Source organism: Parus major, chromosome 8, assembly GCF_001522545.3.
Source record: "Parus major isolate Abel chromosome 8, Parus_major1.1, whole genome shotgun sequence".
In the NCBI taxonomy this organism is placed as follows: domain Eukaryota; kingdom Metazoa; phylum Chordata; class Aves; order Passeriformes; family Paridae; genus Parus; species Parus major.
Window position 1 is genome coordinate 13,572,627 of NC_031777.1, and position 26,562 is coordinate 13,599,188.

Sequence of the window (26,562 nt, forward strand, 5' to 3'; positions counted from 1 at the left end):
AAGGACAAAGGGCAGAGAGACAATAACCAACCGCATGAAACAAAAATAGCAGGGCAGAGAGGTGGTGAGGAAGGTAAATTAGAAATAGAGATCCAAAAGGAAGGCAAAAAATTTACAGAGTGAAAGCTCAACCCCTAAAGCTTCATTAAGTTTACAGGAAATTAGTTTTGAGCAAAGTCCAGGCAGCACAAGGATGGAAGCATATTCATTTCTTTTCCTTCTCAATCTGCCTTCAGGTTAACAGAGCCTCTGTTTATAGCAAACCCAAAAAATAAACATCCAACCCTTTGGAACTGGTAAGGGGGACATGGTATAGCTACTGCCTTCTCCCTGTGAACAATGCAATCTGCTCCTTTCGTGCCCTGCTTTCAGAACAGGAGGAACAAACAGGCAAAACATAATTTACAGTCTTGGTTTATCTGTATCCACAGCCTGTCTGCTGATTCAAACACAGCAGAATGTGTATGTGTGCATTCAGAGAGATGGCTGTCATTAGACCAACAAAGTTAACCAATGTATAAAAGGCAGGATCAGATCAGTAATAAAGTTTACACTTCATTATGGATGTCAAAATCCTTGCTGATTTTTTTTCCCCTCACAAGTATCTAGCTTATTAAATTTCACAAGCAAAACCATCTCCAAGCAAGCATTCAGGAATCAGTTACTTGGAAGCCTTCAGGATTAAAATCTAAACCCAGATATTTCCTTAATAAATTTACACAATTAGAACAACTGGACATATTAACATACATCTCTGTTTTCATGGCTGTAAAATGATTGGATTCTTGTCTCATCAAATTTACATTGTAGAATCTGAATATAGTATGATTAGACATTATTTTAACAACTACATTACAATACAATTTAAAATAAAATGGCCCTTTATATCGCACTAATATCAGTGTTTTAAATAACAAAGGGGACTTTTTTTTAAATAAAGGAAAGGATTAGCATTTAGTTTCAATCAGTATAAGCAATGCTGTACCAGTTGGTGTCTCAAAGATTCAGAATTTTATTAATATTCCAGAGATGCATTTGTGTTGCCTCTGGGTACACTGAAAAGCCACTTAAACTGCACTTAAAGCAGCACTACAGGATCAAATTGATGTGCATCAACCATTTACAATAAAACTTGATTATTATAAAGGCATACATATTTGCATAATTACATGTTTGATTTTTTGATAATGCAGCATACACTACAAAATGTTGCTTCATGTAGAAAGACATCGTCAAAAAGCACCATCTGCTGTAGTGTTTAATGCACTGCAATGTTTGAGAAATTCTGAAGGTAGATTGGTGCAAATCAAAGGAGAAAGCAAAGGAGTTTTGCTAGAACAAGGGGCTTGGAGATGGAGGAGGGGACACAGCACAGTACAGTGTGGACCTTTTGTTAGGCTGTCATCTGTTTCTCTCTGGCTATTTTTAAATAAAATTTTGAAGGGACAAAGGTAAAAGACAACAGAGCAGCACATCCTACAGTCCACAGAACACAGGATTCATAACTCAAGAGCATTTGGCATAAACACATATTTGATGCTTTCACTCAAAAAAAAATCACTAATATATGCAATGAAGGAATTATAATGGAAAAGAAAGCAAACTTAACAAGAATGTAAGTTTCCAAAGGAATCTTTATTAAGCATCACAATAGCTCAAAAGACATAGAACTTGGAAGTAAGAATATCTCCATATTTTCTCAATTCAAAAGAAGAAGCCACCCAATCTTCAGGAATATCTGACCATGTCTGAGCAACCCCAATGGGTTCAGGAAGTCTGATGCTAACATTGCAGAAGAAAATGTGTATCTTTGACTGCAAGAAAAAGCAAGCACCTCTAGACTGAGCACTGTTATCCCAGAGTTCTTGTAGCCTAAAAATATGCATCATTTTGATTAGCTCTACATGTCTACCATTTTAATACCTGAGGCTTTTTTTCAAAGTGGATTTTGAGACAAGACATTAATCAAATGTACTTGTAACTTTGTAATATTCTGCCATCCTGAGGAGTTTAATGCATGCATCCAGAACACACACACACACACAGAGAAAAGGGTCATCTGTGGCTTTTTCCAAGTCTGCTGCCACCTCTGAGCTATGCTGTGAGCATTTTTGGACATTGTGCTGAGTAGTAAAGCGCAGCACAGAGCCAAGACACGGAGGATCTGGCAGGGAAGTCAATAGGCATGTACTAGCCTGTTGCTTCCCAGTAGGAGCTCATTCCTTCACAAATTGGCCTTTGGTAAGCAGTGTGATTCATTGCTCAGGGACTGGATTACAAGCTGGAAACCAGCTGACAGAATTTGGGCAACTCATTTCACTTCTCCATGCTATCCATTTTCCTTCCTCCTGTTTTTCACATCACATTAGTTGAAAATTATAAAACTCTTCAGGGCAAGAAGGACTTTTTCATAATACAAGTTTCCAGCATGGTGGATATTAAACAAGCTTTTATCTCTGTGGGCACCTCAAGGTATACCAGGATACAAACAACAGTTGGATTATATGCTGCGTGTGGGATAAATACCAAGTCAATTAAAAAGCATCTTTAACAACACAATCTGACTATAAAGTCCAGGAGTCAAGAACAGCATCTGGCTCCAAGATGTATTCTACAGACCATGACACCAAAGAGCTTCAGAAACAGATGAAATTTTGTCCAGACACCTGAAGGAAAAATGTGGTTGTGTATGTGTGAATGCAAATATCTCAAAACCTTCTGTGCCCAACAGAATACAACAGCTTGCATGTAGATTCATTGAAACCAAAGGGATGGCCATAGAACTGGAAGCCCTAAAGCTGCATTGCTGGCCTGTTAGGCTATGCTACATCTGGATGATAATAAATCTACATTCCCACCAAGAAAACAGCCACTGTTGTGTAGTTATGAGACAGATTTTGTTTCACATTATGAGCAGAATGTGCTTGAGTCCCCTGTTATGCATCAGATAATTAAACATCCAGGTTTCTTACCCTGACTTATCAGGTACAATTATAGCTTGGCATCAGAGATGCTGAACACCCACACTGTCATTGACTTAGATCAGCACTGTGAAATCCAGTGCTTCTGAAAAATCAAATCTTTTCCATGTCTTACAGAAGAGTATGAAATCTTTTCTTAAAATAACAAACATATTGTTGGGTGTACACAGGTCATGAAAACTCAGAAACATTTCTCTGTTGACATTTCCCCCATACCAGTAGTTTACTGGTTGAACTGGACTGCACTTTGATGCAGTGCCATTCCCTCTGCCTGCACTTGAAGCAGAAATTGAATGGTTTCTTGCTCATCAGGTACCCGTACTGAAAAGATAATATTGTATTTATAGCATAGTATTGAAAACAGCCCCAGATTACAAAGCCTCAAAGACATCTGTATTTCTTTCCTGCAGAAGTCTCTTTGTGCAACTGGTCATAGCACTCAAAAAGGAAACAAAACCAGCCAGGCAGACACAAATCTTTAGAAACAATGAGTTTCCCTTTTGTGCCTTAATATTCTGCTCTTGGTGAGCTTCTCTAGCAAAAAGTCTGCACTAATCGTTGCTGGAATCAGCACAGCAGCGGCTGCTAAGCAAAGTCTTTTTCTCCACCCTCTCTGCATAAGCAGACAGGGTTTTCATTACATATATCATTTTCAACTTGCTGCAGTGATTCCACAAAGACAGAAGGATTTAGAAAGCTAATGAATGGGGGTGGGGAGTAAGCTAGAGTTGGAGCTTCAGTGCTAATGTTTAAGGCTAGATACTATGAGTGGCTTCACGCACAAGGCACCACCACTGATTTTATTTTCATTGCATGGCACTGACAGACTTTGACAGAAAAATCATCCATCTCTAGTTGATTAATCAAAGTTGGGGAGTGGGATTTTTTTGTTTGAACATTTATTGCTACAGGATTTAGGGCAAGGCTCATTGGACATTGCCTTGCCCTGGTTGTTATTGCACTGCAATGACAGCAAAATTATTTATCGTTTTCTTGCTAATTAAGAACAGAAGGGAAGAATAGGTTTGGTCAGAATATACTGGAGTATCCAGGGACCATTTACTACATCGTAACGAGATGCAAGAGATGCTGTAACTCAGTATATCTACAAGTCTCTTGCTGCTTTATTATTAGGAATAAACTTCATCTTGTAACTTAACTGACACAAAGTTAGCAGTTTATAAATAAGATTAACGTGAATGAGAAAAACAACATTCCCCTCTGTCTCCTGAGGTAAAAAGATACACCCCTTTCCAATCTGCCTTCCAGCACAGAACACTCTGTTTCACCAGTATCAGTACCCTTGCTACTGTTGAGCAGCTTGGTCTGTCTAACTCACCCTTTGCAGACATGTCATCAATATTGCCCACCACTTGGGAGAAGAGATTATACTGATTACAAAATACTGGTTCTATAAATCTGATCATTTTAATGATAAAATGGGATATTTTAGGCTTTCTTGTCCCAAAAGAACCAAGAACAATTGCAGATTGATTGTAAACCAATTAAGGACCTTAGAGCTGTAAGTTGTGAATATAATTTCTTTCTCCTAGGGGAAGAAAACAAACAAACCAAAAAACAAATTTTCTAGTTCTTACCTCTCTGCATAATAACTTATAATGTAAAGCTGCTAACTCAGATCTGAGCGCTGACTTACAGGTTCAGCTCTCTCAAGCCATAGTTATCACCAGATCCTACTCAGCTGCCTCTTTCAATGACCAACATTCATGTCAGGCAGAGAGGGAGGAAAGTGAACATCGTAGAACACAGGCACATGGCCAAGTTCAAGCAGCTTTGCTCTTTAGGGGATGTGTTCTCTGCAACACTCCACAGAAATTAAATAAACACTAGTTGTAGTCAGTGGCCCCACTTCAACACCAATTCCCTCCTTAAATGCAGAATGTTGGACACTTGAGGAGCCTTGGGGTATGGTACAGCCTTTGAGGAGGTGTCCTCCACACTGACCACAGAAATCTACTCCCATCATGGCAGGTCACCATTGTCCTTAGAGCAGAATGGAAACTACAAGGATTAGTTAATACCCTTTATTTTACATTTAAGGCTATTCCCTGCAACTATATCCTGCTGCCAATGCTCAGTTAATAGGCTCCTGTAGTGAATAACATCATGTGCTCTGTCAATTATTAATAATGAGACAAGCGTTTTCACATCAGAATGCCAACGTGTAATGTGATGAGCCTGTATTGTAAGAGTGTATCAAAGCTCAGTCTCATAACATCACTAGTTTACTAAATGAACTTTGAACAGGATTTATTCCCCAGCCGGTTCAGCCCTAATTTTCATGAATTTTGAAAATAGGAAATGTCTTTTCCTTGGCAACATTTTTAGATTATGGTTTGTATTTTAGGTGCTTGATTTACTGCTACATTGCATTTATTCTAAAACATCATTGATCCCCTGTCTCATACATCAGATTTAGTTACTTTTTTATTGTATAATTTCTAGGTGACAGTGGCTATCCAGGACAGAAACAGCTGATGGATCTAATTCAATTTTGCCCTTATACCAGCAGAAGTTCACTCACTAGTTCACTTACTCAGAGTTCATTGATCACTCAAAGGTCTTCTGGGATTGTGAAATCTCATTCTCAGTGTCTTTCCCAATTGTCAAAGCACAGACTCAATACCACATTTGACATCCTTGCAGCCTGCCTAGTTCTGCATAACACAGCAGCCAACCATGGGGTTATAGTCAATGATGGGACTCTCATAAAGGGTGACAAGGCTAAATCTTACTGACTTCAGACATGCCAAAAAGGTAGATCTTTCTGAAAGGCGGGTTTGCTGATGATAAGCAAGGGGCAGCTCAGTGACAGCCATATCTTTAACAAGGAATTGGAAGAACTGGGAAAGGATGATTAGAGACAGAAAAATTGAATAGTAGAGGAAGCAGGAAATGCAGAGGGAGTTTTACACAGAGATCCTGAAGTCTAAAAGCAAAGAAATTGCACTACTTAGTGTAGGAAGATGATTGAATTCCTCTATCTGTGGCTTACTGTTCCCAGCTAAAACACAAGATAGTGTCCTGTGCACACCCCATTCAGTTCAGTAGCAAGACAGCAAGCCTCATGGAGGGTCCTGTCAGAACAATAGTCCCTTTTAAAGTGGTTCTAAAGATCTTCTGGTCACTACGTGCACACTGAAGGAGGATGAGGTTAATGAAACTTTACATTCAGTAAGGTTACTTCATCCTGAGTTTTTGAGAGCAAATAAGGTGGAAAAGAAAGACACTGGGAAAGTGGATGACATTTAAAATAAGCAGTATTAAAGTCCTCCATTATGAGAATAAAGACAACTATTTTGTCAACAGCAAACACATTTATCTTCATCTGGTAGAAACAACTGATAGTTCCTGTTACCTGAGGGAATTCTAAACCCTGAGCTAATCCGTGCACCTACTGCATAATTTTGCAAACATTCATCAATATTTAGGTTACCAGTTTTGGAACAAATACATTACCAAACATGAATTTCTTTCACAGTAACAAACATTATAATCAGAACAGACACTCTTTCATCACAGATTGTTTTCTGAACATATTTGCCAGTCTCATTTCTAACTGTTTGAGCACCTGAGCTTTCATTTCTTCTCTCTGGAAAGTATTCACTATCCTAAATGCAGCCAGCTATGCTGGGTAACTTTGCTCTCTGATAGGCATTGTTCATTTTCTTCTTTTTTCACTCATCCTTTGGAGGACATATTTTATTTTTTAAGCACACAGGGAGAAAATATTTTTCTCCCTGTGTGCTTAAAACCCTTCCACAATAATCAGCTGCTCCATCTTCTTGTCATAATCTTGTTTATATTCAAATAGGCACCAGTGTTGCTGTGCCCCGTCAAGAGACTTGGTCAATAGTTCCAAAAGCACAAAAGTCACAGGGGAAAATGATGGGGAATTACATTCCCAGTAAAATGGTATTTAAAATCCCTTGCTTGGCTTGCAGACTATGATACTTTCATTTAGAACTACTGGTTTATTTCAAATGGAATTTTATTCAAACAGAATGAAAGCATAGCTTCTGAGGCAAGAGCTGAAGCCTTGGAACAGAGGGGGAGTGATCCCACACTTAACATCACCACTCAGAGCTGTGATCACTCTCTATTTTTCTACAAACACACTGTGCAGCCTTAGTCAAGTTGCTTAGGGGTTTTTTGTGGCTTAATCCCCCATCTTTGAGATAACTATGACTTAGACTCCCTATCTCATAGGCACACAGTGAGGATGAATGCATTACAAAAAAGAATTAATATATCACAATATAGTGATAGGAGTTCAATACCTTGCATACAGAGTAATTTATCTTTTTGTCTCCTGGATCAAGTACAGTTTCTAGGTGTGTGCAGTGATAAAAGCCTAATCTATTAATATACAAAGAAACCAAACAATCTTCCAATCCCTACATTCTTGCATATGAAACCATGAACAGAAACACAAACTTGTACATATAGAGGGGAAATGCTGGGGTAGAAAAGAACAGAATTTTTTCTTTAATTACAATGGGCTCAAGACAAGGATAGGAACTGCAAGCTAGACATAAATAAAGAAATCTGTTTGTTCCAACAGCATAAAACAAAAAACACAACAAAAGCAAACAACTGTACAACAAATTCATATATAAAGTAGATATATAAGTATTTAGACATGTTTGAAAAAATACGCTCCTTAATGCTATCTTATGTAAGGAATACACTGTAATTTACTAGTGTATGAATTATTTACTGTTCCCAGGGTAAAACCTCTGTATTTCTTGCTCCAAACTACTCTGTCGATAAAATAGCTTTATTAGAGTTTAGCAATGTTAAGGAAACAAGTAAAGATAATCTCTACAACTCCCATTAAAAAACAGATCACACATTTTACAGTGATTATAGTGTAATATACTATAAAATATGAGTTTTCACCAAATATTAAAAATTATAGATTTATTCAAATTCCCAGAGAAAAATCAAACTTGTGAATTGTGCAGATTATATAGCCAATAAAATATTTATTGTTGCACAATGTATATTGTTAACTGTGTTGACTACTTTTCACCAAGGTGCCAGAGAAATGAAAAATTAACTAGTGCAGAATATAAAATAGGGGAGGGTTGAGTCCTGGAGCTAGTTCATGAGCATACAAAACAGATTGTATTCAGAGCTGTAATATAGAAATTCTTCAGTGAAGGAGACACCAGAGCTGAATACCTGACAGCAGAACAAAACAGAGAACAGCATTAAAGCCTTGTCGTTGAGGTGCTGCATGCAAATGCAGGAAGAGCTGAATTAGTAATGTTGAAGGTCTAGCTAACACAGACAGTGGCTGTGTCAATGAATGTTTTTATGACATCTTACTAGTTTTAAGGGCTAAGAAGTGCATACATGCAGCCTGATGGAATTCTGGAAGTACAGTGGTTTAAAAATCTCTTTGGGTTTACAAAAACAAGGAAATATTTGAAGATCCTTCTCTGCAACTTCATAAACTGATCTTTGAAAATCACACATGTGGTGTGAGGTGCATACTCTTGTTTTCAGCATTAACCATAATCACTACCAATGAACCTCCTATTGTCTACCATTTATTCTTTTACAAAATTTACATGAGTATTCATTTAAACTTCAGCTACATGGCACCAAATGTTGATCATGCTATGAAAGGAAAAATTGAATGAAACCTCAAAATTTTAAAATGTACTCTAGATATTTTGAATCTTAATGCTGTGTTTTCAAATGTACATTTTTGCCCTCTTGATTTTGAGATTGTTGGAGTCTGAGATACAGAGTGTGTGCCCTTGTTTTTAATACTTAGTTATAGGATTCAAAAAAACACTGAATTTCATATAATATGAAATTTATGGGCATGTTTTCATGGTGATACATGAGAACAAATGCTAAAGTTAAATAGGAAAAGTGTAAATGTGTAGATTAGAAAGTTTTTTAAATCACTGGGTGAAAAAGTAGTTTAGAGAGCAAAAGACAAGATGGAGGATTTAGGGTGTTGTCTCTTGTCCTTCTTTCTTCTTCAGGTTCTTCTCCTAGGGGTTTTTGGGTAGTAGTAGGTGATTGGGTAGAAAATGCCGCAGTGCAGCACAAAGGTGTTGGGTCATTGGGTCACTAAAAAATAATTTAGTTGGCATCTGTTAATTGGGTAAATGGACATATAAAAGACCTTGAAGAAGATCTTTGTTAGCCATTTTACCCCTTTACTATCATAGTGCACATAGCTCCTTGTACCTTGTAATGCTGATAAGAAAAAATAAGCTGAGACCGAACGAGAGAAAACTGCCTCCTTCTCATCAATCTTCAGTTCAAAGGGAAAAAGAACCCAATCCAAAAGTTAATAATAAGACAGAGATGACTTACAGAACTTCCTAAGGGAGGACAAGAGGTAGGCTGACAGCACCAGACAGAGTAGGACTCAGGCTGCTGCTCCAGCCGTGCTGCACAGGAGGGCATTTCTGATCTAACCTGGCCATTCACAAATTACAGTGGGTAAAGAACCAAATACACCAATACTCTGGAGTGAGGACTTTCATCCTCGCCTTTGGTCTCTCTGTTTCAGCTTTTCCTCTTCCAGCCTTTAGCACAGACCACACCAAGTGTGGAAGTGCAATTGCACACTCCAAGTGAGCATGTGACAGCCTGACAAAGTGCTGAAAAAACAGCATTTGAGCTCAGCCCTGTTCTGTAGCCATGGCCCAGCCGGAGCCACATTCCTGCCTGTCCTCTTCCACAGAGGAGAAGATTCCTCAAGCTGGGGGTAGGGACACCCTCTCCTTTGTAGGAGAAAGCCCAGGCTTCTGGAACAGCAGAAATCTGTTCTGCCTTATTCTTCATAGCCCTCTTCATCCTCAAAGCACCACAGTGTTGACAACTGGCCAGGAAAAGCAGCTGCCTCTTAGGGTTCAGAATTCACAGACAATTGTCTTTCTCCTCCTCACCCTAACTGGGCATACTGCTTGATATTGAATGACATTAAAGGCAATATATTTGACAATGAAAAACTTCGCTGAATATTTCAGAATTAGCTATCCTAAAGAAACTGGTCCCTAGGCTACACTAGTTCATGTTAAAAGAAAAATTACATGATGACATTTCAGAAAGCCCTTGGAGACATGCTGGCCATCTCAGGCCAGGCACACAGCAGCCACAGGTCCTGCTTTTTGAAGAGGACAAAACAGATGGAACTAATTGAAAAATGCAGGTTAGATGTTCTCTTAGGATCCTACAGCTTCTGTATTTTTAATTGCTTGTTCTGTCAGCACTTGACACCTGCACATTTTTTAAATCTTTTTGATTTACACTGAAGCAACTGGATTACGCCATCAGACAGCATGAACTCAGTGTGAAACACTGCTATTGTCTGTATGTTCCTGGTGTGAGAGGCAGGGGAGAGGAGCATGAGTATGCTTCAGGGAGAAAAACTCCATTCCAACATCTTTCTGCTTAGACAGACTACACCATCTACTTACACAACATCAGGGCCAGATCCAAAAATCTGGGTGCCTAAAACTAGGTTCCTAAATCAATGCTTGAGATGCCTAAAAACCAATCTCTTGCAAAAGTTAAACTATGAAGAAGCTCTTTTGAGAGCAGTCAAAACTTCAGTGTTTCTGAATCCACTTTGGTACCTAAGTCCAGGTTCCCATTTTAAGGAATCCTGGACTAGAACCCGAACCATCTTGATATTTAAGTGCACTACAAAGCAGAAAAGGTTGAACAGGTCTGAACATGTGCACAAATGGGCAGAGCAGTCATTCCACCCCACTGACTTACTGCTGTGGAAGGAACCTCACTGCTGAGGATAAAGACAGGCAAGGCACAGAAAATTTGCAGCTTTTTACACACGCTAAGCAAAAGGATTAAAAACATCATATAGAACAAAGACTTACAATAGATCAGCCACACAACTCTGTGGAAGGGACAAAGGTTTCATAAAAGAATAAATGAAAAAAAAAAAAAAAAAGAAGATTTCCTGAGACTATAGGCATCCCTAGAGACTTTTAAGTGTTAGTCAGACTAAAGGCTGCCAGATGCTTCCAGAGTCCTGACTGCTCACTAGGGAGCTCAGGCCTTTCCAATGGGGTGAGGTAGGTCAGCTGGAGACTAAAGGGTACAGAACTCCCCAGAGAAAGACTTTTTTGTTATGTTGGGTTTTAAGTGTGTTTCCTTCACAGGACATGGTCTAAGGCTCCATTATGTTTTCTATTTAGTGGTTTTATTACGAGGAAAATCGTGACACTTTTTCTTTCTTTTGACTACTTCCCTCGCTTGAAGTGGTTTGAAAAAAACCTGATGTCTAGCTAACAGTGGCCAGCTCATGTTAACAAACAACACTCTGCAAGTTCTGTCTTTAACAAACTAACTCAGGCCATCCAGCCAGAAGAGCTTTCATTCCCATCCTCCATAAATTCTTTCTTTTGCCCCACTCATTTCCCAAAGTAAAGGAAACTAACAGCTAAATTACTCTTCTTTTTCACATTTTCCCTAAATTAGCTTGGATTTTTCAATCTGAAAATTAAACCATATTCCCCATTTCCATGCAAAAGTAGAGTAAGGTGGAGCCATTGTACAATAGATCTACACAATAGACAATGTACAATAAATGCCTTTATTTTGCCTTCCTTACCCCTAGCACAGTCCTTTCCCAGCCCCAAGAAGTTCTAAGCATGCATTACTTGCTCGTAACACTCCTGAAGCCTTGGGAGCTGAGCTGCTTGCAATAAAAAGTGCTTTGGGCACATTACATAATTTTACTTGTCTATGTTTTTCAGTCTTTCATAAAGTGATAACAGACAAAAGTTCCCCAAGTAATAAATTACCAAAACAACATTCAAAGTGAAATTCTCATACTTAGAGCTGCTTGTTTGAAGCAACAGCAAAGGCTGAGTGGGCAGTGCATGGACTCAAGAATTGGATGTGATTTGCAACCAGAAAACCAGTTCACTTTTTGACCATCTATTCTCCAGGGAGCACCAGCAGATGACAGAGATCTGCAAAAAAGAGAAGTTCATTACTTTAAAGACTGAGAAGAAAAAAAAAAATTAAGACCACGTAATGAAATACAAAGCCAGAGGGCAGGGCTGCCTTTCATTAGGAAAAGGCCCACTACTGCAAAACCACTCGTTTTCTTGATGGGAATGCAGCCATCAAGCACACCTGTGACTCCCAGGGAGATTCAGACCTCCATGTTGGAGGCATTGCTACAAGAAACAACAATTTATTCCCTATGACTTACCCAATTCAGGAAAAAAAACCTACTTTTTTCATTGCTCCATTTTTTCTTCAAAGTGATATAAACCTTCACAGATCAGTGAGAAATTCAGTTAAAATATTATATAAGGTGTTCATCTTTGAAAAAGCAAGTGTCCAGCCTCATGGAAGACCTGAGTGAGAAACAATGAAACACATACCTGCCAGACTTGCACACTGCTCTCCTTCTACTTTCAGTTACTATCAAATATTTCAGAATTGCTTGTTCTAAACCAATTCTTTTTAATTTTATTAAACAATGACATTACAATAGTTCTTACCCTTTTAAGTCCATCTGATGAGATGGCAATATATAATATACACTGAAGAACCCCAAGTGCTGGCTTTACAAGCTGTTGTTTTTTAGTTAATCCGAGGACCTCAGTTCAGGGTACCATAGTCTTCATTAATTTACTTTAGTTCTGTTCCATATGAAGACAACATAACTCTTAGGACAGATTTTTCACAGTGAATTGCAACGTGATTGCTATATTTAGTCTTGTTGAGACAAAAGTTTTCATAATGATATGTGTTAACATACATATTTGCTCATTTTTTTCTAGAAAGGGATGTTGATACACACATGTACATATACACATATATACACACACACATATCTATACATGTATAAATTTATATATTTCTATATTAAAAAAAATATTAAAGGCCATTAAGGGCAATGATTCATTTACACCTCAAGAGTCTAACAAACATTCCACCAGGGTGTCCCATCCATGCCCAGGACAAGGCACAAAATTAAAACAAGGGATGATCAATTTAACAAAACTGAAGTATGACTTAACAGGAGGTTGATGATTCTCATTTGTTTTCGGAAAGATATGTTGCTTCCCTTTTCATAGTTCTGACTCAAAAGAGGTGACTTCAGGTATCTAGTTAAACATAGAAGAGAACAAAAATTGCACACAGTTGTCAGATTCAGCTAAGGTTTAGATACAAAATACTGAACCTGATACAACTAGATGATAATACCCTAACAGGGTAAATTACTACAACGAGTTATTTTCCTGCAATTTAGAGAAGCTTTGTTGCTTCTTGCTAAATTTTCCACGGAACATATATCTGAATATATACAAATGCATATGCTGACACCATCTGAAGTGAGCAGTTCCAACCCCTTTCCCTACAGCCTCCTCCTCACCAGATGACACGAGTCCCCTCTCACTGGGACGTATCCTCGTGCCTTCCCTTTTCTCAGGGCACCTGTCACTTCCCAGCCACACTGTGGAAGTGGAGGCTCAGCACGTGGACAAGCACACTGTCCAAAGACAGCTTTCCCCATTTGGGGTGGGTACTGCCAGCCATGCCGCCGTGCCAGGCTACACCATCCGGGGCTGGCAGCTCTCATGAAGGTTTGGGGTTTCTGCCACTCTACAGGAACATGCAGGAAAGTTTCAGATTGGATGACTGGATGTTTGCAGCTGCTTGTTAATATCAAATAAAAATTTAGTGCATGGGAATAAATAAACACATATGTGCTCAGTGCAGATCCTGATCACACAGTACACACTCTGACACCAAACGGAAAGGAACCAGCGTTTACCTGTGGGTCTAAGACCAAGTACTAGTACAGTTGAATGTAACTGCTCTGAGACACAAGACAGATGGGACAGAAAGATGTGAAGTGCTACAAATAAAATCTAAAACTGAACTTTTAAATATTCATTCTGAACTATAAAGAGAGCTGTGGCTTTTGTGTGCTACAGATGGCTTGGAAATGCAGTGCAAACAAAGGACCAATTTCTGAATACTCATAGCTGCTCTACTATAATAGCTGGAGGCCCAAAACTCCAGGGGTTTGAGATGATTCAACTAGATCCTCTTACCTGCCAAATTTCATCAAAGCAACGTTGCTTTTACCATCTTATAAGGGATGAAAGAAATATGAATAGTGTGGGGTTTTTTAATGAAATATGGACTGCTTAAGCTTGAACAAAAAATTACAATATGAATGGAATGTGCAAGGTAAAGGGAAAACCATCTTTTTATTATACATACTTAAAGCATCTTATAAGATGAAATCTGTACTTTTTATAGATTGAAAGATTGAATAGAAATATTTCCTAGATTTAGATAAATGAAGGAAACAAAACCAAAAATAAGCATAATATAAATCCCTGCCAGTCATAATCAATGAGAAACTGCTGTCTGATTGCCAAGTATGGCCTTATGTTTAAACCTAGGAAAGACACATGTGTTTCTTTGTAAGGTAGTGGGGCACGACCTCATCAATCAGAGATTATTCTCTGCATAATAGTTTATGGAAAGAAACCACTAACGCCAGCTCCTCATCCGCCTTCCAGAGAGGCCAGCTGATATGAATACAACTGGAAGGGGGCTAAGCCCAAGTGGCACTGCTGCTACAACCATACACTGCTGCATGTACATAGCAGAAAATTAGCACTTTCTGAAGCTATTTGTTACTAGCAAAGATTATAAAGTCTTTGGCTCTAGAGAGGGGGTATCTTCACACCTTTTGCATGTATCTGAGCTTTTAAAAGAAGGGAACTGGACAACAAAATCCAAAGGAAAGATGGAGAGCCTGTGAAAGAGCAGAGAGCACCCAAGAGAGAGAGAGGATCCCTGAACTGCCAACAGTCCTCCAAACATAGAAGCCACAGAAACAAATGTGCAGCACTGAATCACAGCTAGAAGCCAGGTTTATGGGTAATTATGAGGTACCACTGCCAGCTGAAGGGAGAAGAGAAAGTGCAGGAATAAGAGGAAAAGGCATGAAGGTCATGACAGTGAGAGCCAAGAGACCATTGCAGTCTGATACCAAGTGATGGGTGAAAGACGACAAGTGGGTTATGTTATCTGTGAAATCAAGGGAATTAGCCAGGAGGCATGGGCAGAGGGAGGCAGGCTGGACAGCAAGAGCTGCTGGGGAAGGGATAGTTGAACTACTGCTGCATTTGCCAAGGTTAGAGAAAAGGGTTCTGTGAAAAATCGAGCTAAGATGATGGGAGTTGGGTTACAAGTTTTAACTGCTTCTAGAAAAGGCAGGAAAAATGACAACTTATGGCAGGGAACCAGCCTACTGGTTTGGGGAACAGCCCAGGTAACTTGTGTGAACTGAAGAGAAAGCTTGAGACCTTGCTGGATCCTTTATTGCTGGCAGGAACAGAGGAAGGAGGACTTGGCAAAGCTGGAGGAAGCAGGCCAGAGGACCAGGGCCTCCCTTTCAACCACGTGTCTGGTGCTGGATCTGCATTCATCAGAGTGCAAGTCTGACAGTGTGTCTCAGCTTCTGCTCACAGCCAAGACAAAAAAGTGGCAGATGAACTGAGGGGAGAGGGCAGGATCCTCTGGCATAAAATACAGCTTTTCCAATGACCTTGCTGTCCTTTTGAGAGTAACTGCTTTCCAGGACAGAGTGTCCCAACAGGACACTTAAATGCCTTCAGCACAGTACAGTACTCAGAGATAAAACTGAACAACTTTTCATGAAATCTGCCTCCAATAAAAACATCTTTATTGCCCTGGGCTAATGTGTAAGTTAGTGAGGGATTATAGCTCAGCTTCTATAGCCATTTTATGTAATAGGAAAAAAAAATCCATAGGGACCTCAATCTGTTAGTCCTCTAAAATATAAAAAGAAGTGTTAAGCTGCACTTCATCATGGTAATAGGCTATCAGCTATTTTCCTAAACCTTCACACTCATTGCTGTCATTCTAGGCAAAGCCAATCAACCTGACTTAATCATCTTCTTGTGACTTGCTGCACTGTGCCCCTTCCTTTTGAACATACATAAATCCTAATTATTTTTTAATCCTTTACTAAAACACTGTCAAAATGACTGCTCCCCTTTCAGCATACAGATGTGGAAGTTTACAGGCACAGAAGCTGCAGTACTCCAGGGCCTGTTCCCTGGGGGCTGCATGTCACTGGCAGGGCTTGGCAAAGGGCACCACTGCCTCTCCAGGAGCAGTCCTCTCCTGCTCTTCTCCTGCTCTTCTTCTAGAGGGACAGCAAGCACTGTAGTGGAGTATATTTGCATGTTGTAAGGCCACTGGTTTGAAAATAACATAAACCAAACCCTGAGGTGAGTTTGCTTGTCTACAAATGTATGCATTTGAATCCTTCCCCAAAGTGCCAGCTCTCTTCCAGAATATTGTTTCCTCATGGACACTCTGATCTGCACCTTCCATCAAATGCCTTCTTCTGGGCTGTCTCTGCCCTTCTCATCTGATGGAAATGGGGTTCCCTTGTGTCTCATTTCCCTTTAGCGTACACTCACCTGCAGCCTAAATGTACACATGCAGGCTTGCCTGTGCTGTGCATTACTAAGAGAAAATACACAAAAATCAGAAGATTAGCTTTAAAATTATAAGTTGATTTCAGTGATCACAAATACAGTTCACACTGCAGTTTTGGCTCTGTTCACCTCTGCTGCAGAAAGGGGAAGTCTAGCTCTTCATAAAACACCAAGTGTTCAGTGAGACCCAGAGTGAAGGAGGAGTTATTTTAGAGTTGGTCTATTGCCTTCCATAAAGTCAATAATATAACAATTCAGGCATACATATCACGAGAGGCAGCAGGGCTGTCACCACCAGTTTGCTGCCTAATGCCTCATGTTTGTAGTAGCAAAGGTGTGTCCCCTGCCAGCTCCTGCAGAGTGGCAGGCTGGGACCAGGGATCCCACAGGGACAGGTGCTGTCCTATGTCTGTGTGTCTTCAGCAGGAGACAGAGGTGGAACGTGCACTGTGTGCTGCTCTGGCTTCAAAACACTGCTCTTGGCATCTGTTGATAGAGTGGGAACTGTCATGCAGTGCACAAGCAGCAGATACACACACAGTGGGTGGGTTCATACCACATTCACAAACCTACCTGTGTTCCTGAGGCGAGCAGGTCACGATCCAGCTCCTAGAGCTGTCCTAACGTGGTTGACTGAGCAGGACCTGTGCTTATAAAGAGCCATTGGATTCTCTCAAAATCCTATCATTATATAAACTCTGGCATTATCATTCCTTTACACTCCCAACCAGAAAATGAGACCACCGGCATCTCACTGTTCCCCCAGCTATTCTACATACAAAGTTTCCTCTCCTGTCACAAAAATAAACAAACCAGAGGAAACTCATGCTGCCTACTTTAATGTCCCAATTCCCCAGCCTATGAAAGACTATCTATGTTGCAGTACATTTCTGTCCAAGCCTAATCAGTTAACTCTCCCCCAGGAATCACTTGTTATTGGGGGAAGAAGCACTGAAAAATCAAATCTCTTGCTGCAGCTGTTTATAGAACAGATCACCAATTCTGGGACATCAATGGGATAAACATGGCCCAAACTGTTTCCTGTATAATCATAGTAAACTTACAAGGATGCTCTTATAAAATGTACTTTAATTGGAGCAGCTTACTTTTTAATTTGCAATTTTAAATGTGAGCATGCTATAACTTGTAGATGAACATTTCTATAAAGATAATTACATATGGCAAGACAGAAAAACTTTTTAAAACATTTTCTCTTGAATGTGTGCCTGAATTCATTTACAACTGTTGCTGCTTTAAACATTTCAGGCAGAATAAGTGGATGGCACTAAACAGCTTAGCTGCAATTATTATGGAATGTCTGAGGTATAATTTCCCCTGCGGTTTTGTTAGGCGTGCAAAATTCATAATTCTGATTTGTGGCAGGTACTTATTACCCATCGCAGGTGGAGATATGCAAATATTATTCTAGTAGGGTTGAACAGTCTTTATTTCCGTATTCAGCTATTAACGAGATTTGTGAGTCTGGTACTCTGGGGCCATTTAATTAATTAGATGGTACAGATAAAATATAAATTGTTTTGTAGGCTACACAATTCCAGTTCTAGAAGATGTAAAACATGGCTAAATGAACTTAGTATGGACTGATTTATTGTTTCATGTATGGCAGAGGGTAAAGGAAAATTCTGCCTGTTACTTTTGGCTATATAATCCTGTACAACACCCTTGCATTGTCAAGCACTGTGAGAAAGGGATGTTATTTATTTGTCATTATTATTAAGAATGTCTATCAGTTATCCTCTTTATAAAAAATTGCTGGCATGCATCAAGCAAGCTAAAAAATAGGCATGTTCTTTTATGGAAGCCAATATGTGCATGTTTCAGAATAAGCACGTATTTCTAAGACATTTAGATTTGGTAGGATAATACTGTCTCAAGGTCTGACACTTCTATTTTAAATAAATCATTTCCATGGGATAGATAAGCTAAACTTGCTAGGGGGGAATGCAGAGGGAAGCTACAGCAGTATGTTAGCATCTAGAATTTCAAAGAATTCTATTAACTGGTTCATTCACATATTTCTTTTCCTAAATTATGATCTCTATACTCCTCCAGAAGATTTCTGGAAATTTTTGAATAGAGGAATTGTAGTTAAAAAAAACACAATGTGCTTTTATTCCCCAAAGTGATAGCTATAATGGCCACAATAAAAGAAACAGCATTTACCAGGAGTTACAGCAAAGTACATGGCAAGACATTCCCTCCCTTCCCTCATATGGAGGAAATAAAATGCACAAGGCATGAGACCGGAAATGTTTAGCAAACTGTCGGCATTTAAAGGCAGGCATTGACCATTATATTAGTTTTAAATTGCAGGAAAATACTACACTACACAATTACAGTACTATAAACATTGAATGAAAACCAGTTAGTTTTACTAAAGTAGGAGTATAAACAGCAGTCACTCTTATTGGTTTATTGAACATATTTTGGGGCCCATTCCAGCTGTCTTTATTAGCTCTAATGCAAATGATTTTGCACTGCTATTTTGCCAAGCTCTGGTAGCTGTACTGCTGCAAACAGAGCCTGCTGCTTTGTGTCTGCTGGAGACTTACTGACAAATATGATAAAGGATACATAAAATGAATCACAATACACAACTGGCACCATACAGGAAAAGGAAAACTAACAGGAGAAAATATACTGTAAGGGTAGGAGCTGGTGTGGTTTTGTGCATGTAAATCAAAAGCATATACGAGTTTAAAATTAGGTACATACCAGGACTTTCTCTGGTCACTTCCCCACAGGGTGTGCAGAGCTGGTCATGGCCCTGCAGCTGCATCCCCTGGGACCTGTCAGCCTGCCTGGAAGGCTGGAAGTAAATTCAGGGCTGACAGACCCCACACCAAGGGCTGGGGCTAGGCCAGAACAGGAAGAGTCTCATGGACATCGGAGCAGGCTGGACCAGGATAAACGTCTCAGAGGAAGGAGAGCTTCTGGCGTGGGAGGAGGTCTGCACAGATATAAGGACTGTATTTTACCCAAAGAAAGGCCTTCTAACTTTGGAGATATTCTGCACAGGAGAGGTGCAAACTACTTTGAATAGAGCTGGTGAAAAACATGGGAATATGGCTGCAGAAATAAATAAATGTAAGGTAAAGTAAAGCAAATTAAAAGGAGTAGGCATTGATTGGGATCTGAGAAAAAGGGCCAGTCTTATTTTGTTGGTGTAAAAAATTAATCATGTCACATATTTACTGTGGCTCAATTTTCAGTAAGAAACAACAATAGAGTATGTGCTGAGAAATTCCCTGAAGCAGAGGAGGCTGCAAAACCAGGATAATGTGCGGGGAAAACAAGCTGTGGGCAACCAAGTCTGGGATTTCCAGCACAGGAGAGCAGTGGGTGTTTTCATTACAGCACCTGCACAGGTAACTTCACATTGAATTGTCAGCTGTGATCTGCACACTGAGAAACTCAGGGAATCTGAGTGCTGGTGCAATGGCTGTGTCTTCATGGTGCACTTGTGGGAACACCTAGGAACATCACAGTATTCAATTCCTAAACAAACCCTGCCAGAAAGCACCAGAAACTGAGTGAATAGCTTGTGTGGACAAACGGAGCAGAAGTACTGTGACCAGAACTAGAGAAAATCTCCAGGAGGAAAACATATTTTAGTTAAATACAGAACAATATAAATGACATTGATAGATGTGGAAATGTTCTAGTAGAAAAACAATAAATACTTATGGTGCTCAGACACAATGAGGCCAAGTTACCTGCAGGTTTTAGATAAAATGCAGCAGAGAATCAAACTCATTTCAATCTCAGCTCTCATAGCAGTTGCAGAACACGGACTGCATCTCCTCCACATAACAGCAAACTGCTTAGGAAAAAAATTAAGTCTAGATATCCACAGAATAAATACACCAGAATAATATTCTGCATTTCAATACCTTAAATTGGATAAACAATACCCCACGGGCAGAATCTTTAAAAGACCATTCCTGCAGAAGATGAAATCTAGAAAACAGTTTTAATTAAATCTTTCCAAGGACTTCATAAAAACCCAGGCACAGCAGCAATGCTATATGCAGTACCTTCACAGCAGCTCTGAGCTCTGGGTCCAAAATGATGGAGGAGTTCTAGTATTTCCTTTTTTTTCCCCTAGGTATGCACACAGAAACACATCATTAGTTCGAAATCAATGCACAAATGAGAGATGTGATCAGAGAATTACATCTGTTCACAGTAGCACAGAGAGCAGTGCCATGGGCCAAGGGCAGTTCCTGAGCTGTTGAGGGGACCAGTGCTGCATCAGGCATTTGATCCCTCCCAACTCAGAGGGAGCCATTGCCTGCTGATTTGTGATTATCACCAGCATTTTTTTCAGAATAATGCAAGTAAGCAATGTTTTAGGTGGCACTATAATATCTATCAGGCATTGTATTTGCAGAGGGGTAATGGAGCAAAATGCCTGTGTGAAGAACCTCTGCTCCAAAAACACTGCTGGGCAGGCATCACTCCCCTCCTACAGCAAGTGTTCCTCAGCACCAGAGCCCATCAGATAAGCCCAAACCTACCTGCAGAGAACCACATGGCCAGCTGGGAGGAGTCACAGGCACCTGGGACCATGTTCCCATGCTGGGCAGCAAGGCAGGAGCAGAAGGAGGCTGAGACCCACTGAGTGCCTGGGGGGTCAGAGACACACAGCACCTCAGCCACTAGGCTCCCACTGCACCAAGGTGCACAGGACCAGTGCCCCTGGCTTTGAGTTCAGCTGAAAACTCCCCCCACCAAGAACATTAGCAGAGAATTTCTGCCCCCCTTTCATGTACACAAAACACTGGCAATCACAAAAGTCTGGGTAAGGGCTGACTGACCATTTTGGGAGCACTGGAAATCAGCCTAAAGCTCTGTGCCATATGTATAGATGATGAGCTAAACCAAAAGCAGAGGACGTACTTGAGAAGAAAACAACAACAAAACATTACCTTGGAGGAAAAATCTGATAAGCAGCCTAAACCAAAACAGTGCCCAGCCCCATCAAACCACCAGTCTGTTGACGATTCCCTGCCTCCTGTTATAACAGCTATGTTTATTCACATAGAGTGCTTTTTAAGCTGTACATTCAGCCAGCACAGCTCAGTGTAGCTCCCCTGCCACCACAGTACAGCAAGGCTGCAAACATGACTTCAGCAAGGTAAGATCAATTTACAGACACCAAGAAAGCATTCAAAAATTAATGCAACTAATCTCCTGGTTTCACTTGACAGGAGGTAAATTATTGATCTTTGCAATATGAAAGCACCAAAAAGAACAAACTCAGAACTGCACACTTTCATGTGCATCCTTGCCTCCTCTTGTCAAACTTAAAACAGTCATATCCAAAGGGCTGCAGGGAGATTTGAGAAACACATGTTCGCCCTGTACAATTTAATCATGGTGCGAGCAAAAGGCAGATGCTCCAAGAAGCCTGTGGTTGTGTAAACAAGCAAGTACATCACCTGAACCCATGGCACAAGCCCATGCTCACAGAAATACATGCAGTTTAGGCTTTTGGGGTCTTTTCTTAATCTTTAGTATGCAATTCAGGATGAACAGCTCTACAGCCAAAGCCTGGTACAGGCATTGAAGCATCACCCATGCTTCTTACTCAAAGAACAAGCCTGTTTTATTAACCAAACTTCCTTTTTCCCCATTTCCCCTCCTCTCCTGGCAACTCCCTACACTGCAACATAAAGCAGAGCTCCTACAAAGGCACTGCAGAGGCTGACACTTCTGGAGTGAAAGACTCCTGCACAGCAGCCACTCCCCTCACTCCTGCCTGCTTTCTTCCACATAACCATCACAAAAGTCTGGCATGGGAATTTCCATCCCCAATAGGCAATGTATAAGAGAGGAACACAAAATAAACCAACTAACAGTCCCTAATATTTTCCCTACTTCTTCAGGGTCTTCATTGTGGGAAAAGGAGCAATTTCTCCATGACAGGTCATTGTTCCTTGACCCTAAACACACAACATTACATCAGGCTACAGAAAGTCATGTGATGAAGGTTAATATCTGCTGATATTAACTAAAATAATTATTTTGTTACTCTTAGATATCTCTTCCATTCTGTATACCATGTGCACTGATTTATTATATGGATGAAACAGATGGAATGGTCTGAGCACAGGAAAGGTTTTCACTGAAGACTTTGAAAGTATATCTTTCTTTTTTCATTTTGTTTATTTTTTAAGCCTGAAAATTCTACATTACCCTTAATCTTTTTGTCTAACACAGCTCTGTGGCTTTCCAATGTATTTCAGTAGGAGCCTTGCAGCTTCCACCAGGTACATCACACTCTTCACAAAGCCTGTAACAGAAGGAGGAGTATTCCCAAAGTTTGTATCAAACTACAGGTGTGTTTAGTATGGCATATTCAATTGCATCTCCCAAAAATTATCCTGCTCTTTGCTGGAAAGATTTTGGCCTTAGCCTGTAAGGGCAAACATTATCCTGGATATTCTGGCTTTGAGCAGAGTTTGAGCACAGGATGATGCAGAACCCCAGTGTATTGCTATGACATGGTCTTTTTTCAAAATGCATTTAAGACTGAATTTTGCATTCTACCAGAACATGGCACATCAAAGAGCACAGACACAATTTAATGGGCAAACCATACCATTGAGAACTGGCTTAATATTTATCCTAAGCATTTTCTGTATTTTCCCTCACTCATGATCCATCACAGATGATGAATACCTCTGTCTTTTCCATTTTTCTATCTCAGAGGTGCCATTGATTAGGAATACATCTTTTAGGTCTTTTCAATTCTACAGATCTGGTATAATTTTCATCAAGTTATTTTTTTCTGCTGTTTTCTGTAGTACTGCTTTCTCCTCCTGCCTTTTCACCTTTCTTTCAAAGACTAGAAATGAGTGAGATGAAAGTTAATGGTCCTCTACTTACCCTAATATTTCTGCTAGCTTTTAACTTGAATATTGGTGGTAGTTCACATCTAACCACTACACCATTATTGCCTATTTTGCTTTCAACATGTTCACATTAATCTGCAAAGATGGTTCTAAAATGAGTTCTGCTCTAAACTTCTTTATAATATCATGTTAGTGAAATATCACTTTTAAAAAAATCCTCTTTGTTTTAGGAGAATTTATAGCAATGCTCTTCATTGTTATTCTGTCAGCTCATCCTTTAGCAAAAGTTTTGCTTCAGCCCCACTGAAAAGACTAATATTTATTTTACTTTATTTTTTTTTATTTATACTGTATTTGTATTTATTTTATTTATTTCCAGAAGGAATACTATAGACCACCAATTTTTTATTCTTGTTTTGCAGCATACCAAATTCTTCCCCTTTAAGTTTATATAAAGTTATCTTTCTTCTTTAATCTTGATTGTGTTACTTGATCATATGTCCTTTTCTTGGTATAATCACAATCCTTCCCACCTCAATCCTCCTTTACCCTCTGTTTCTTGCTCCTCTACCAGCATTCACTCCTGTGAACTAGAGAGATGGAAGCAGATGAAAGATAGACTTCTGTTTTACTCTTTTTTTCTTATTATTTTTATCAGAAGCTTATCATTTTCTCCAAAAATTGAGGTGTCACAGAGTACTGTCAAAGGCTATGAGTAGTTTATCACATTTTCCCGTCAATACATTACAATTCACTTGCATGATGTCTACTTTTAGCACTTCATAAATATTATTTTCTATGCCCTCAACAACATCCTGCAATGAAAGCAGTGACTTCAGCAGCCAGGTTATCTCAGCACCCAGTGGTTTGCACTCTCTGTGACACTGTGTACCCGTGATGTTCTGTGTTGTAGATCCTGTCCCAACCTGGATGTGCCGCACTGAGCCTCACTGTACTGCACAAAATCATGGAGAAGGGCAATTCCTTTTGGGAATCCCCACTTTCTTTCCCTACAGTCAGTGAGTGCAGCACCTCAAGGGTGCAGCATTTTGGCCATTGGGCACTCTGCCACAGAAGCAGCAGGAAGAGTCTCTTGTAGCAGATCATGCAAATGGCTGCATTCCCACCACTGATGCTGTAAGCACAGCTTCAGTGCGCTGCACTCTGCTGCAAGCATGGGTGGGAAAATGCACCTCAACCATATGCCCAGTAGGGATTTGCTGACTGCTATTTGCAGCAGAAATCTGTAATTTGCTTCAGCACTCAACCACAAATTAGCACAGTCTCATCATAGGCAAACTCTTGCTTACCCAGAGGCGTTACATCCTTTCTGAAAGGGAAATGGTTCCACATATGCCATTGTCCTTCTGCCTCCCGAGTACCCTTTAGACTACAGCTCATTTTAGCCAAGTGTCTTTCTGTTGGCAAGAACCACTAAGGAAAGAATTAACAATAAGATCATATGATCATTCCCAATGATTTAGAGTTGGTATTATAGCCTTAGTAGCATTAGAATCACTGTAGCTTCTGCAGTACACATATACGTGCAGGTTACCACAAGATATTTCTGAATAATACCTCTATCTAATAAAAGTTTGACATAGATTTTCTGTTAGCCTTAGTATGGTAATTTTAAAAATTACTGTAAAAGTTTAGAGCTTGTGTTCTAGGAATTATATGAAAATGCAAGTAACCAAATTGCATCTGGAAAAAAATTTAGCACTGAAAGATTTCATAACTGTTTTCTAGTATCCATAAGAGATAGCAAAAGAAAAGATTGCCAAGGGCAAGGTTCTCCTCATGCTTCCATTAGTTCCAGAGAACTAATGTTCCAACTCTGAGTTACAGAGAACTCTGAAAAATTAATTTTGGTGTCACTGCAAAGAGTTTGGCATTAGAGGCTTTTTATATAGAAATGCAGGTTTTGCTCACTGCATCACTAATGAGAAGTAGAAAATTAAATACTGCATAGGTATTTAGGCAAAACAGTTTCCTTTAGTGCCTTCTGCATGGTAAAAAAGAAAACCTCACTGTTTGCTGATCAAATACTAAAAGTAAATCTCTTGTGGTAGGCTCAGGGCTACTGTCAACAGGGAAGAACAGACCTGCTGCGGCAGCTGCATGTGGGGAGATGCTGTATCCTGGTGGGGCTGGGAGCATCAACTGCAGAGCTCCCTCTGATGGGAACCCCAATGGGATGTCTTTAAAATCTTCAAAAAGAAAGGCAAGCAGGTAATACATGTAGCTTTGCTTACACTCATTTCAAGGGTTTGCACCACCAATTTGCAGCACAGAGGTTTTACTACACACAAAGACTACTTTATGTTTAATGGTAAGAGTATCCATATGAAAGCAGGTCAACCAGCAGTTGGAGCATAGCTTAATGACTTACAGAAGGTTTTATGACATCTTTTTAATTTGATTTTTTATTTCTAAAGAAGAACTTTCTGGTGTGACAAGTACAAGCCAACTATTAACTATTAAACAAAAGGGAGAATATTTTGGTTAACAGTCTTTTACTCTCTTTTTGAATGTCAGCACATGTCCCCCTGGCAGATTCCATAAATTCAAGAGCTACCAGATGGCTGTGTAACAGCAATGCCCAAAATACACTCTAGAAATGAAAGAATCACAACAGAAGACAATGAGTGGGCTGCTAAGGGACACGAACAACATCTACTCTCAGTCATCACTTCCATTAGGTGGACAGAGCAATTTAAAACAGCACCAGGAATGGTACATCTTCCACCTAGGACAGAGTGGAGCACAGCCTGCCCTAGTGTGATGCAACACTACACATAGCAGCACACTGCAGATACTGCTTGAAATGTATCCTTTAGAAGAGTAGATTTTAAAATCAAGGTAGTGGAAGTGAATAGAAAATGACAAGAATAATTTTCTTGCAGCATTTGCCTCTGGGAATAATTTATCCCCACACACAATGCTCATCTGAGTTTTGAAACTTCAGCACTGGATTTTTCTTTTTTTTTTTAACTAGGCATTTTACATATCCCCTTTTCCAAATCTATACTCAGTTTCTTTTCTGATTATGGGGTTTGGGGATTTCTATTTATTTTTTTTTTTTTTTTTTTTTTTTTGCTATATTCAGTAACTTTCCCACTTAAAAGCGGTGATACAAGAAGTGTACTCAGTTACAGGTATGCACTTCAG

At 39.7% G+C, this 26,562-nt stretch overlaps 1 long non-coding RNA gene across 4 annotated transcripts in view; it reads right to left on the reverse strand.

Moving 5' to 3' along the window:
- The window catches only part of LOC107208015, an 84,274-nt gene extending 61,461 nt beyond the window's left edge, over positions 1-22,813 (reverse strand). For all 4 annotated transcript variants that reach the window (XR_004498553.1, XR_004498551.1, XR_004498552.1 and 1 more), the window contains exons 1-2: positions 21,052-22,813; positions 11,835-20,635 (exon numbers count right to left, since the gene is read on the reverse strand). This is a non-coding gene — a long non-coding RNA (uncharacterized LOC107208015). The remainder of the gene's footprint in view (positions 1-11,834; positions 20,636-21,051) is intronic.
- Positions 22,814-26,562: the final 3,749 nt, after the last annotated feature.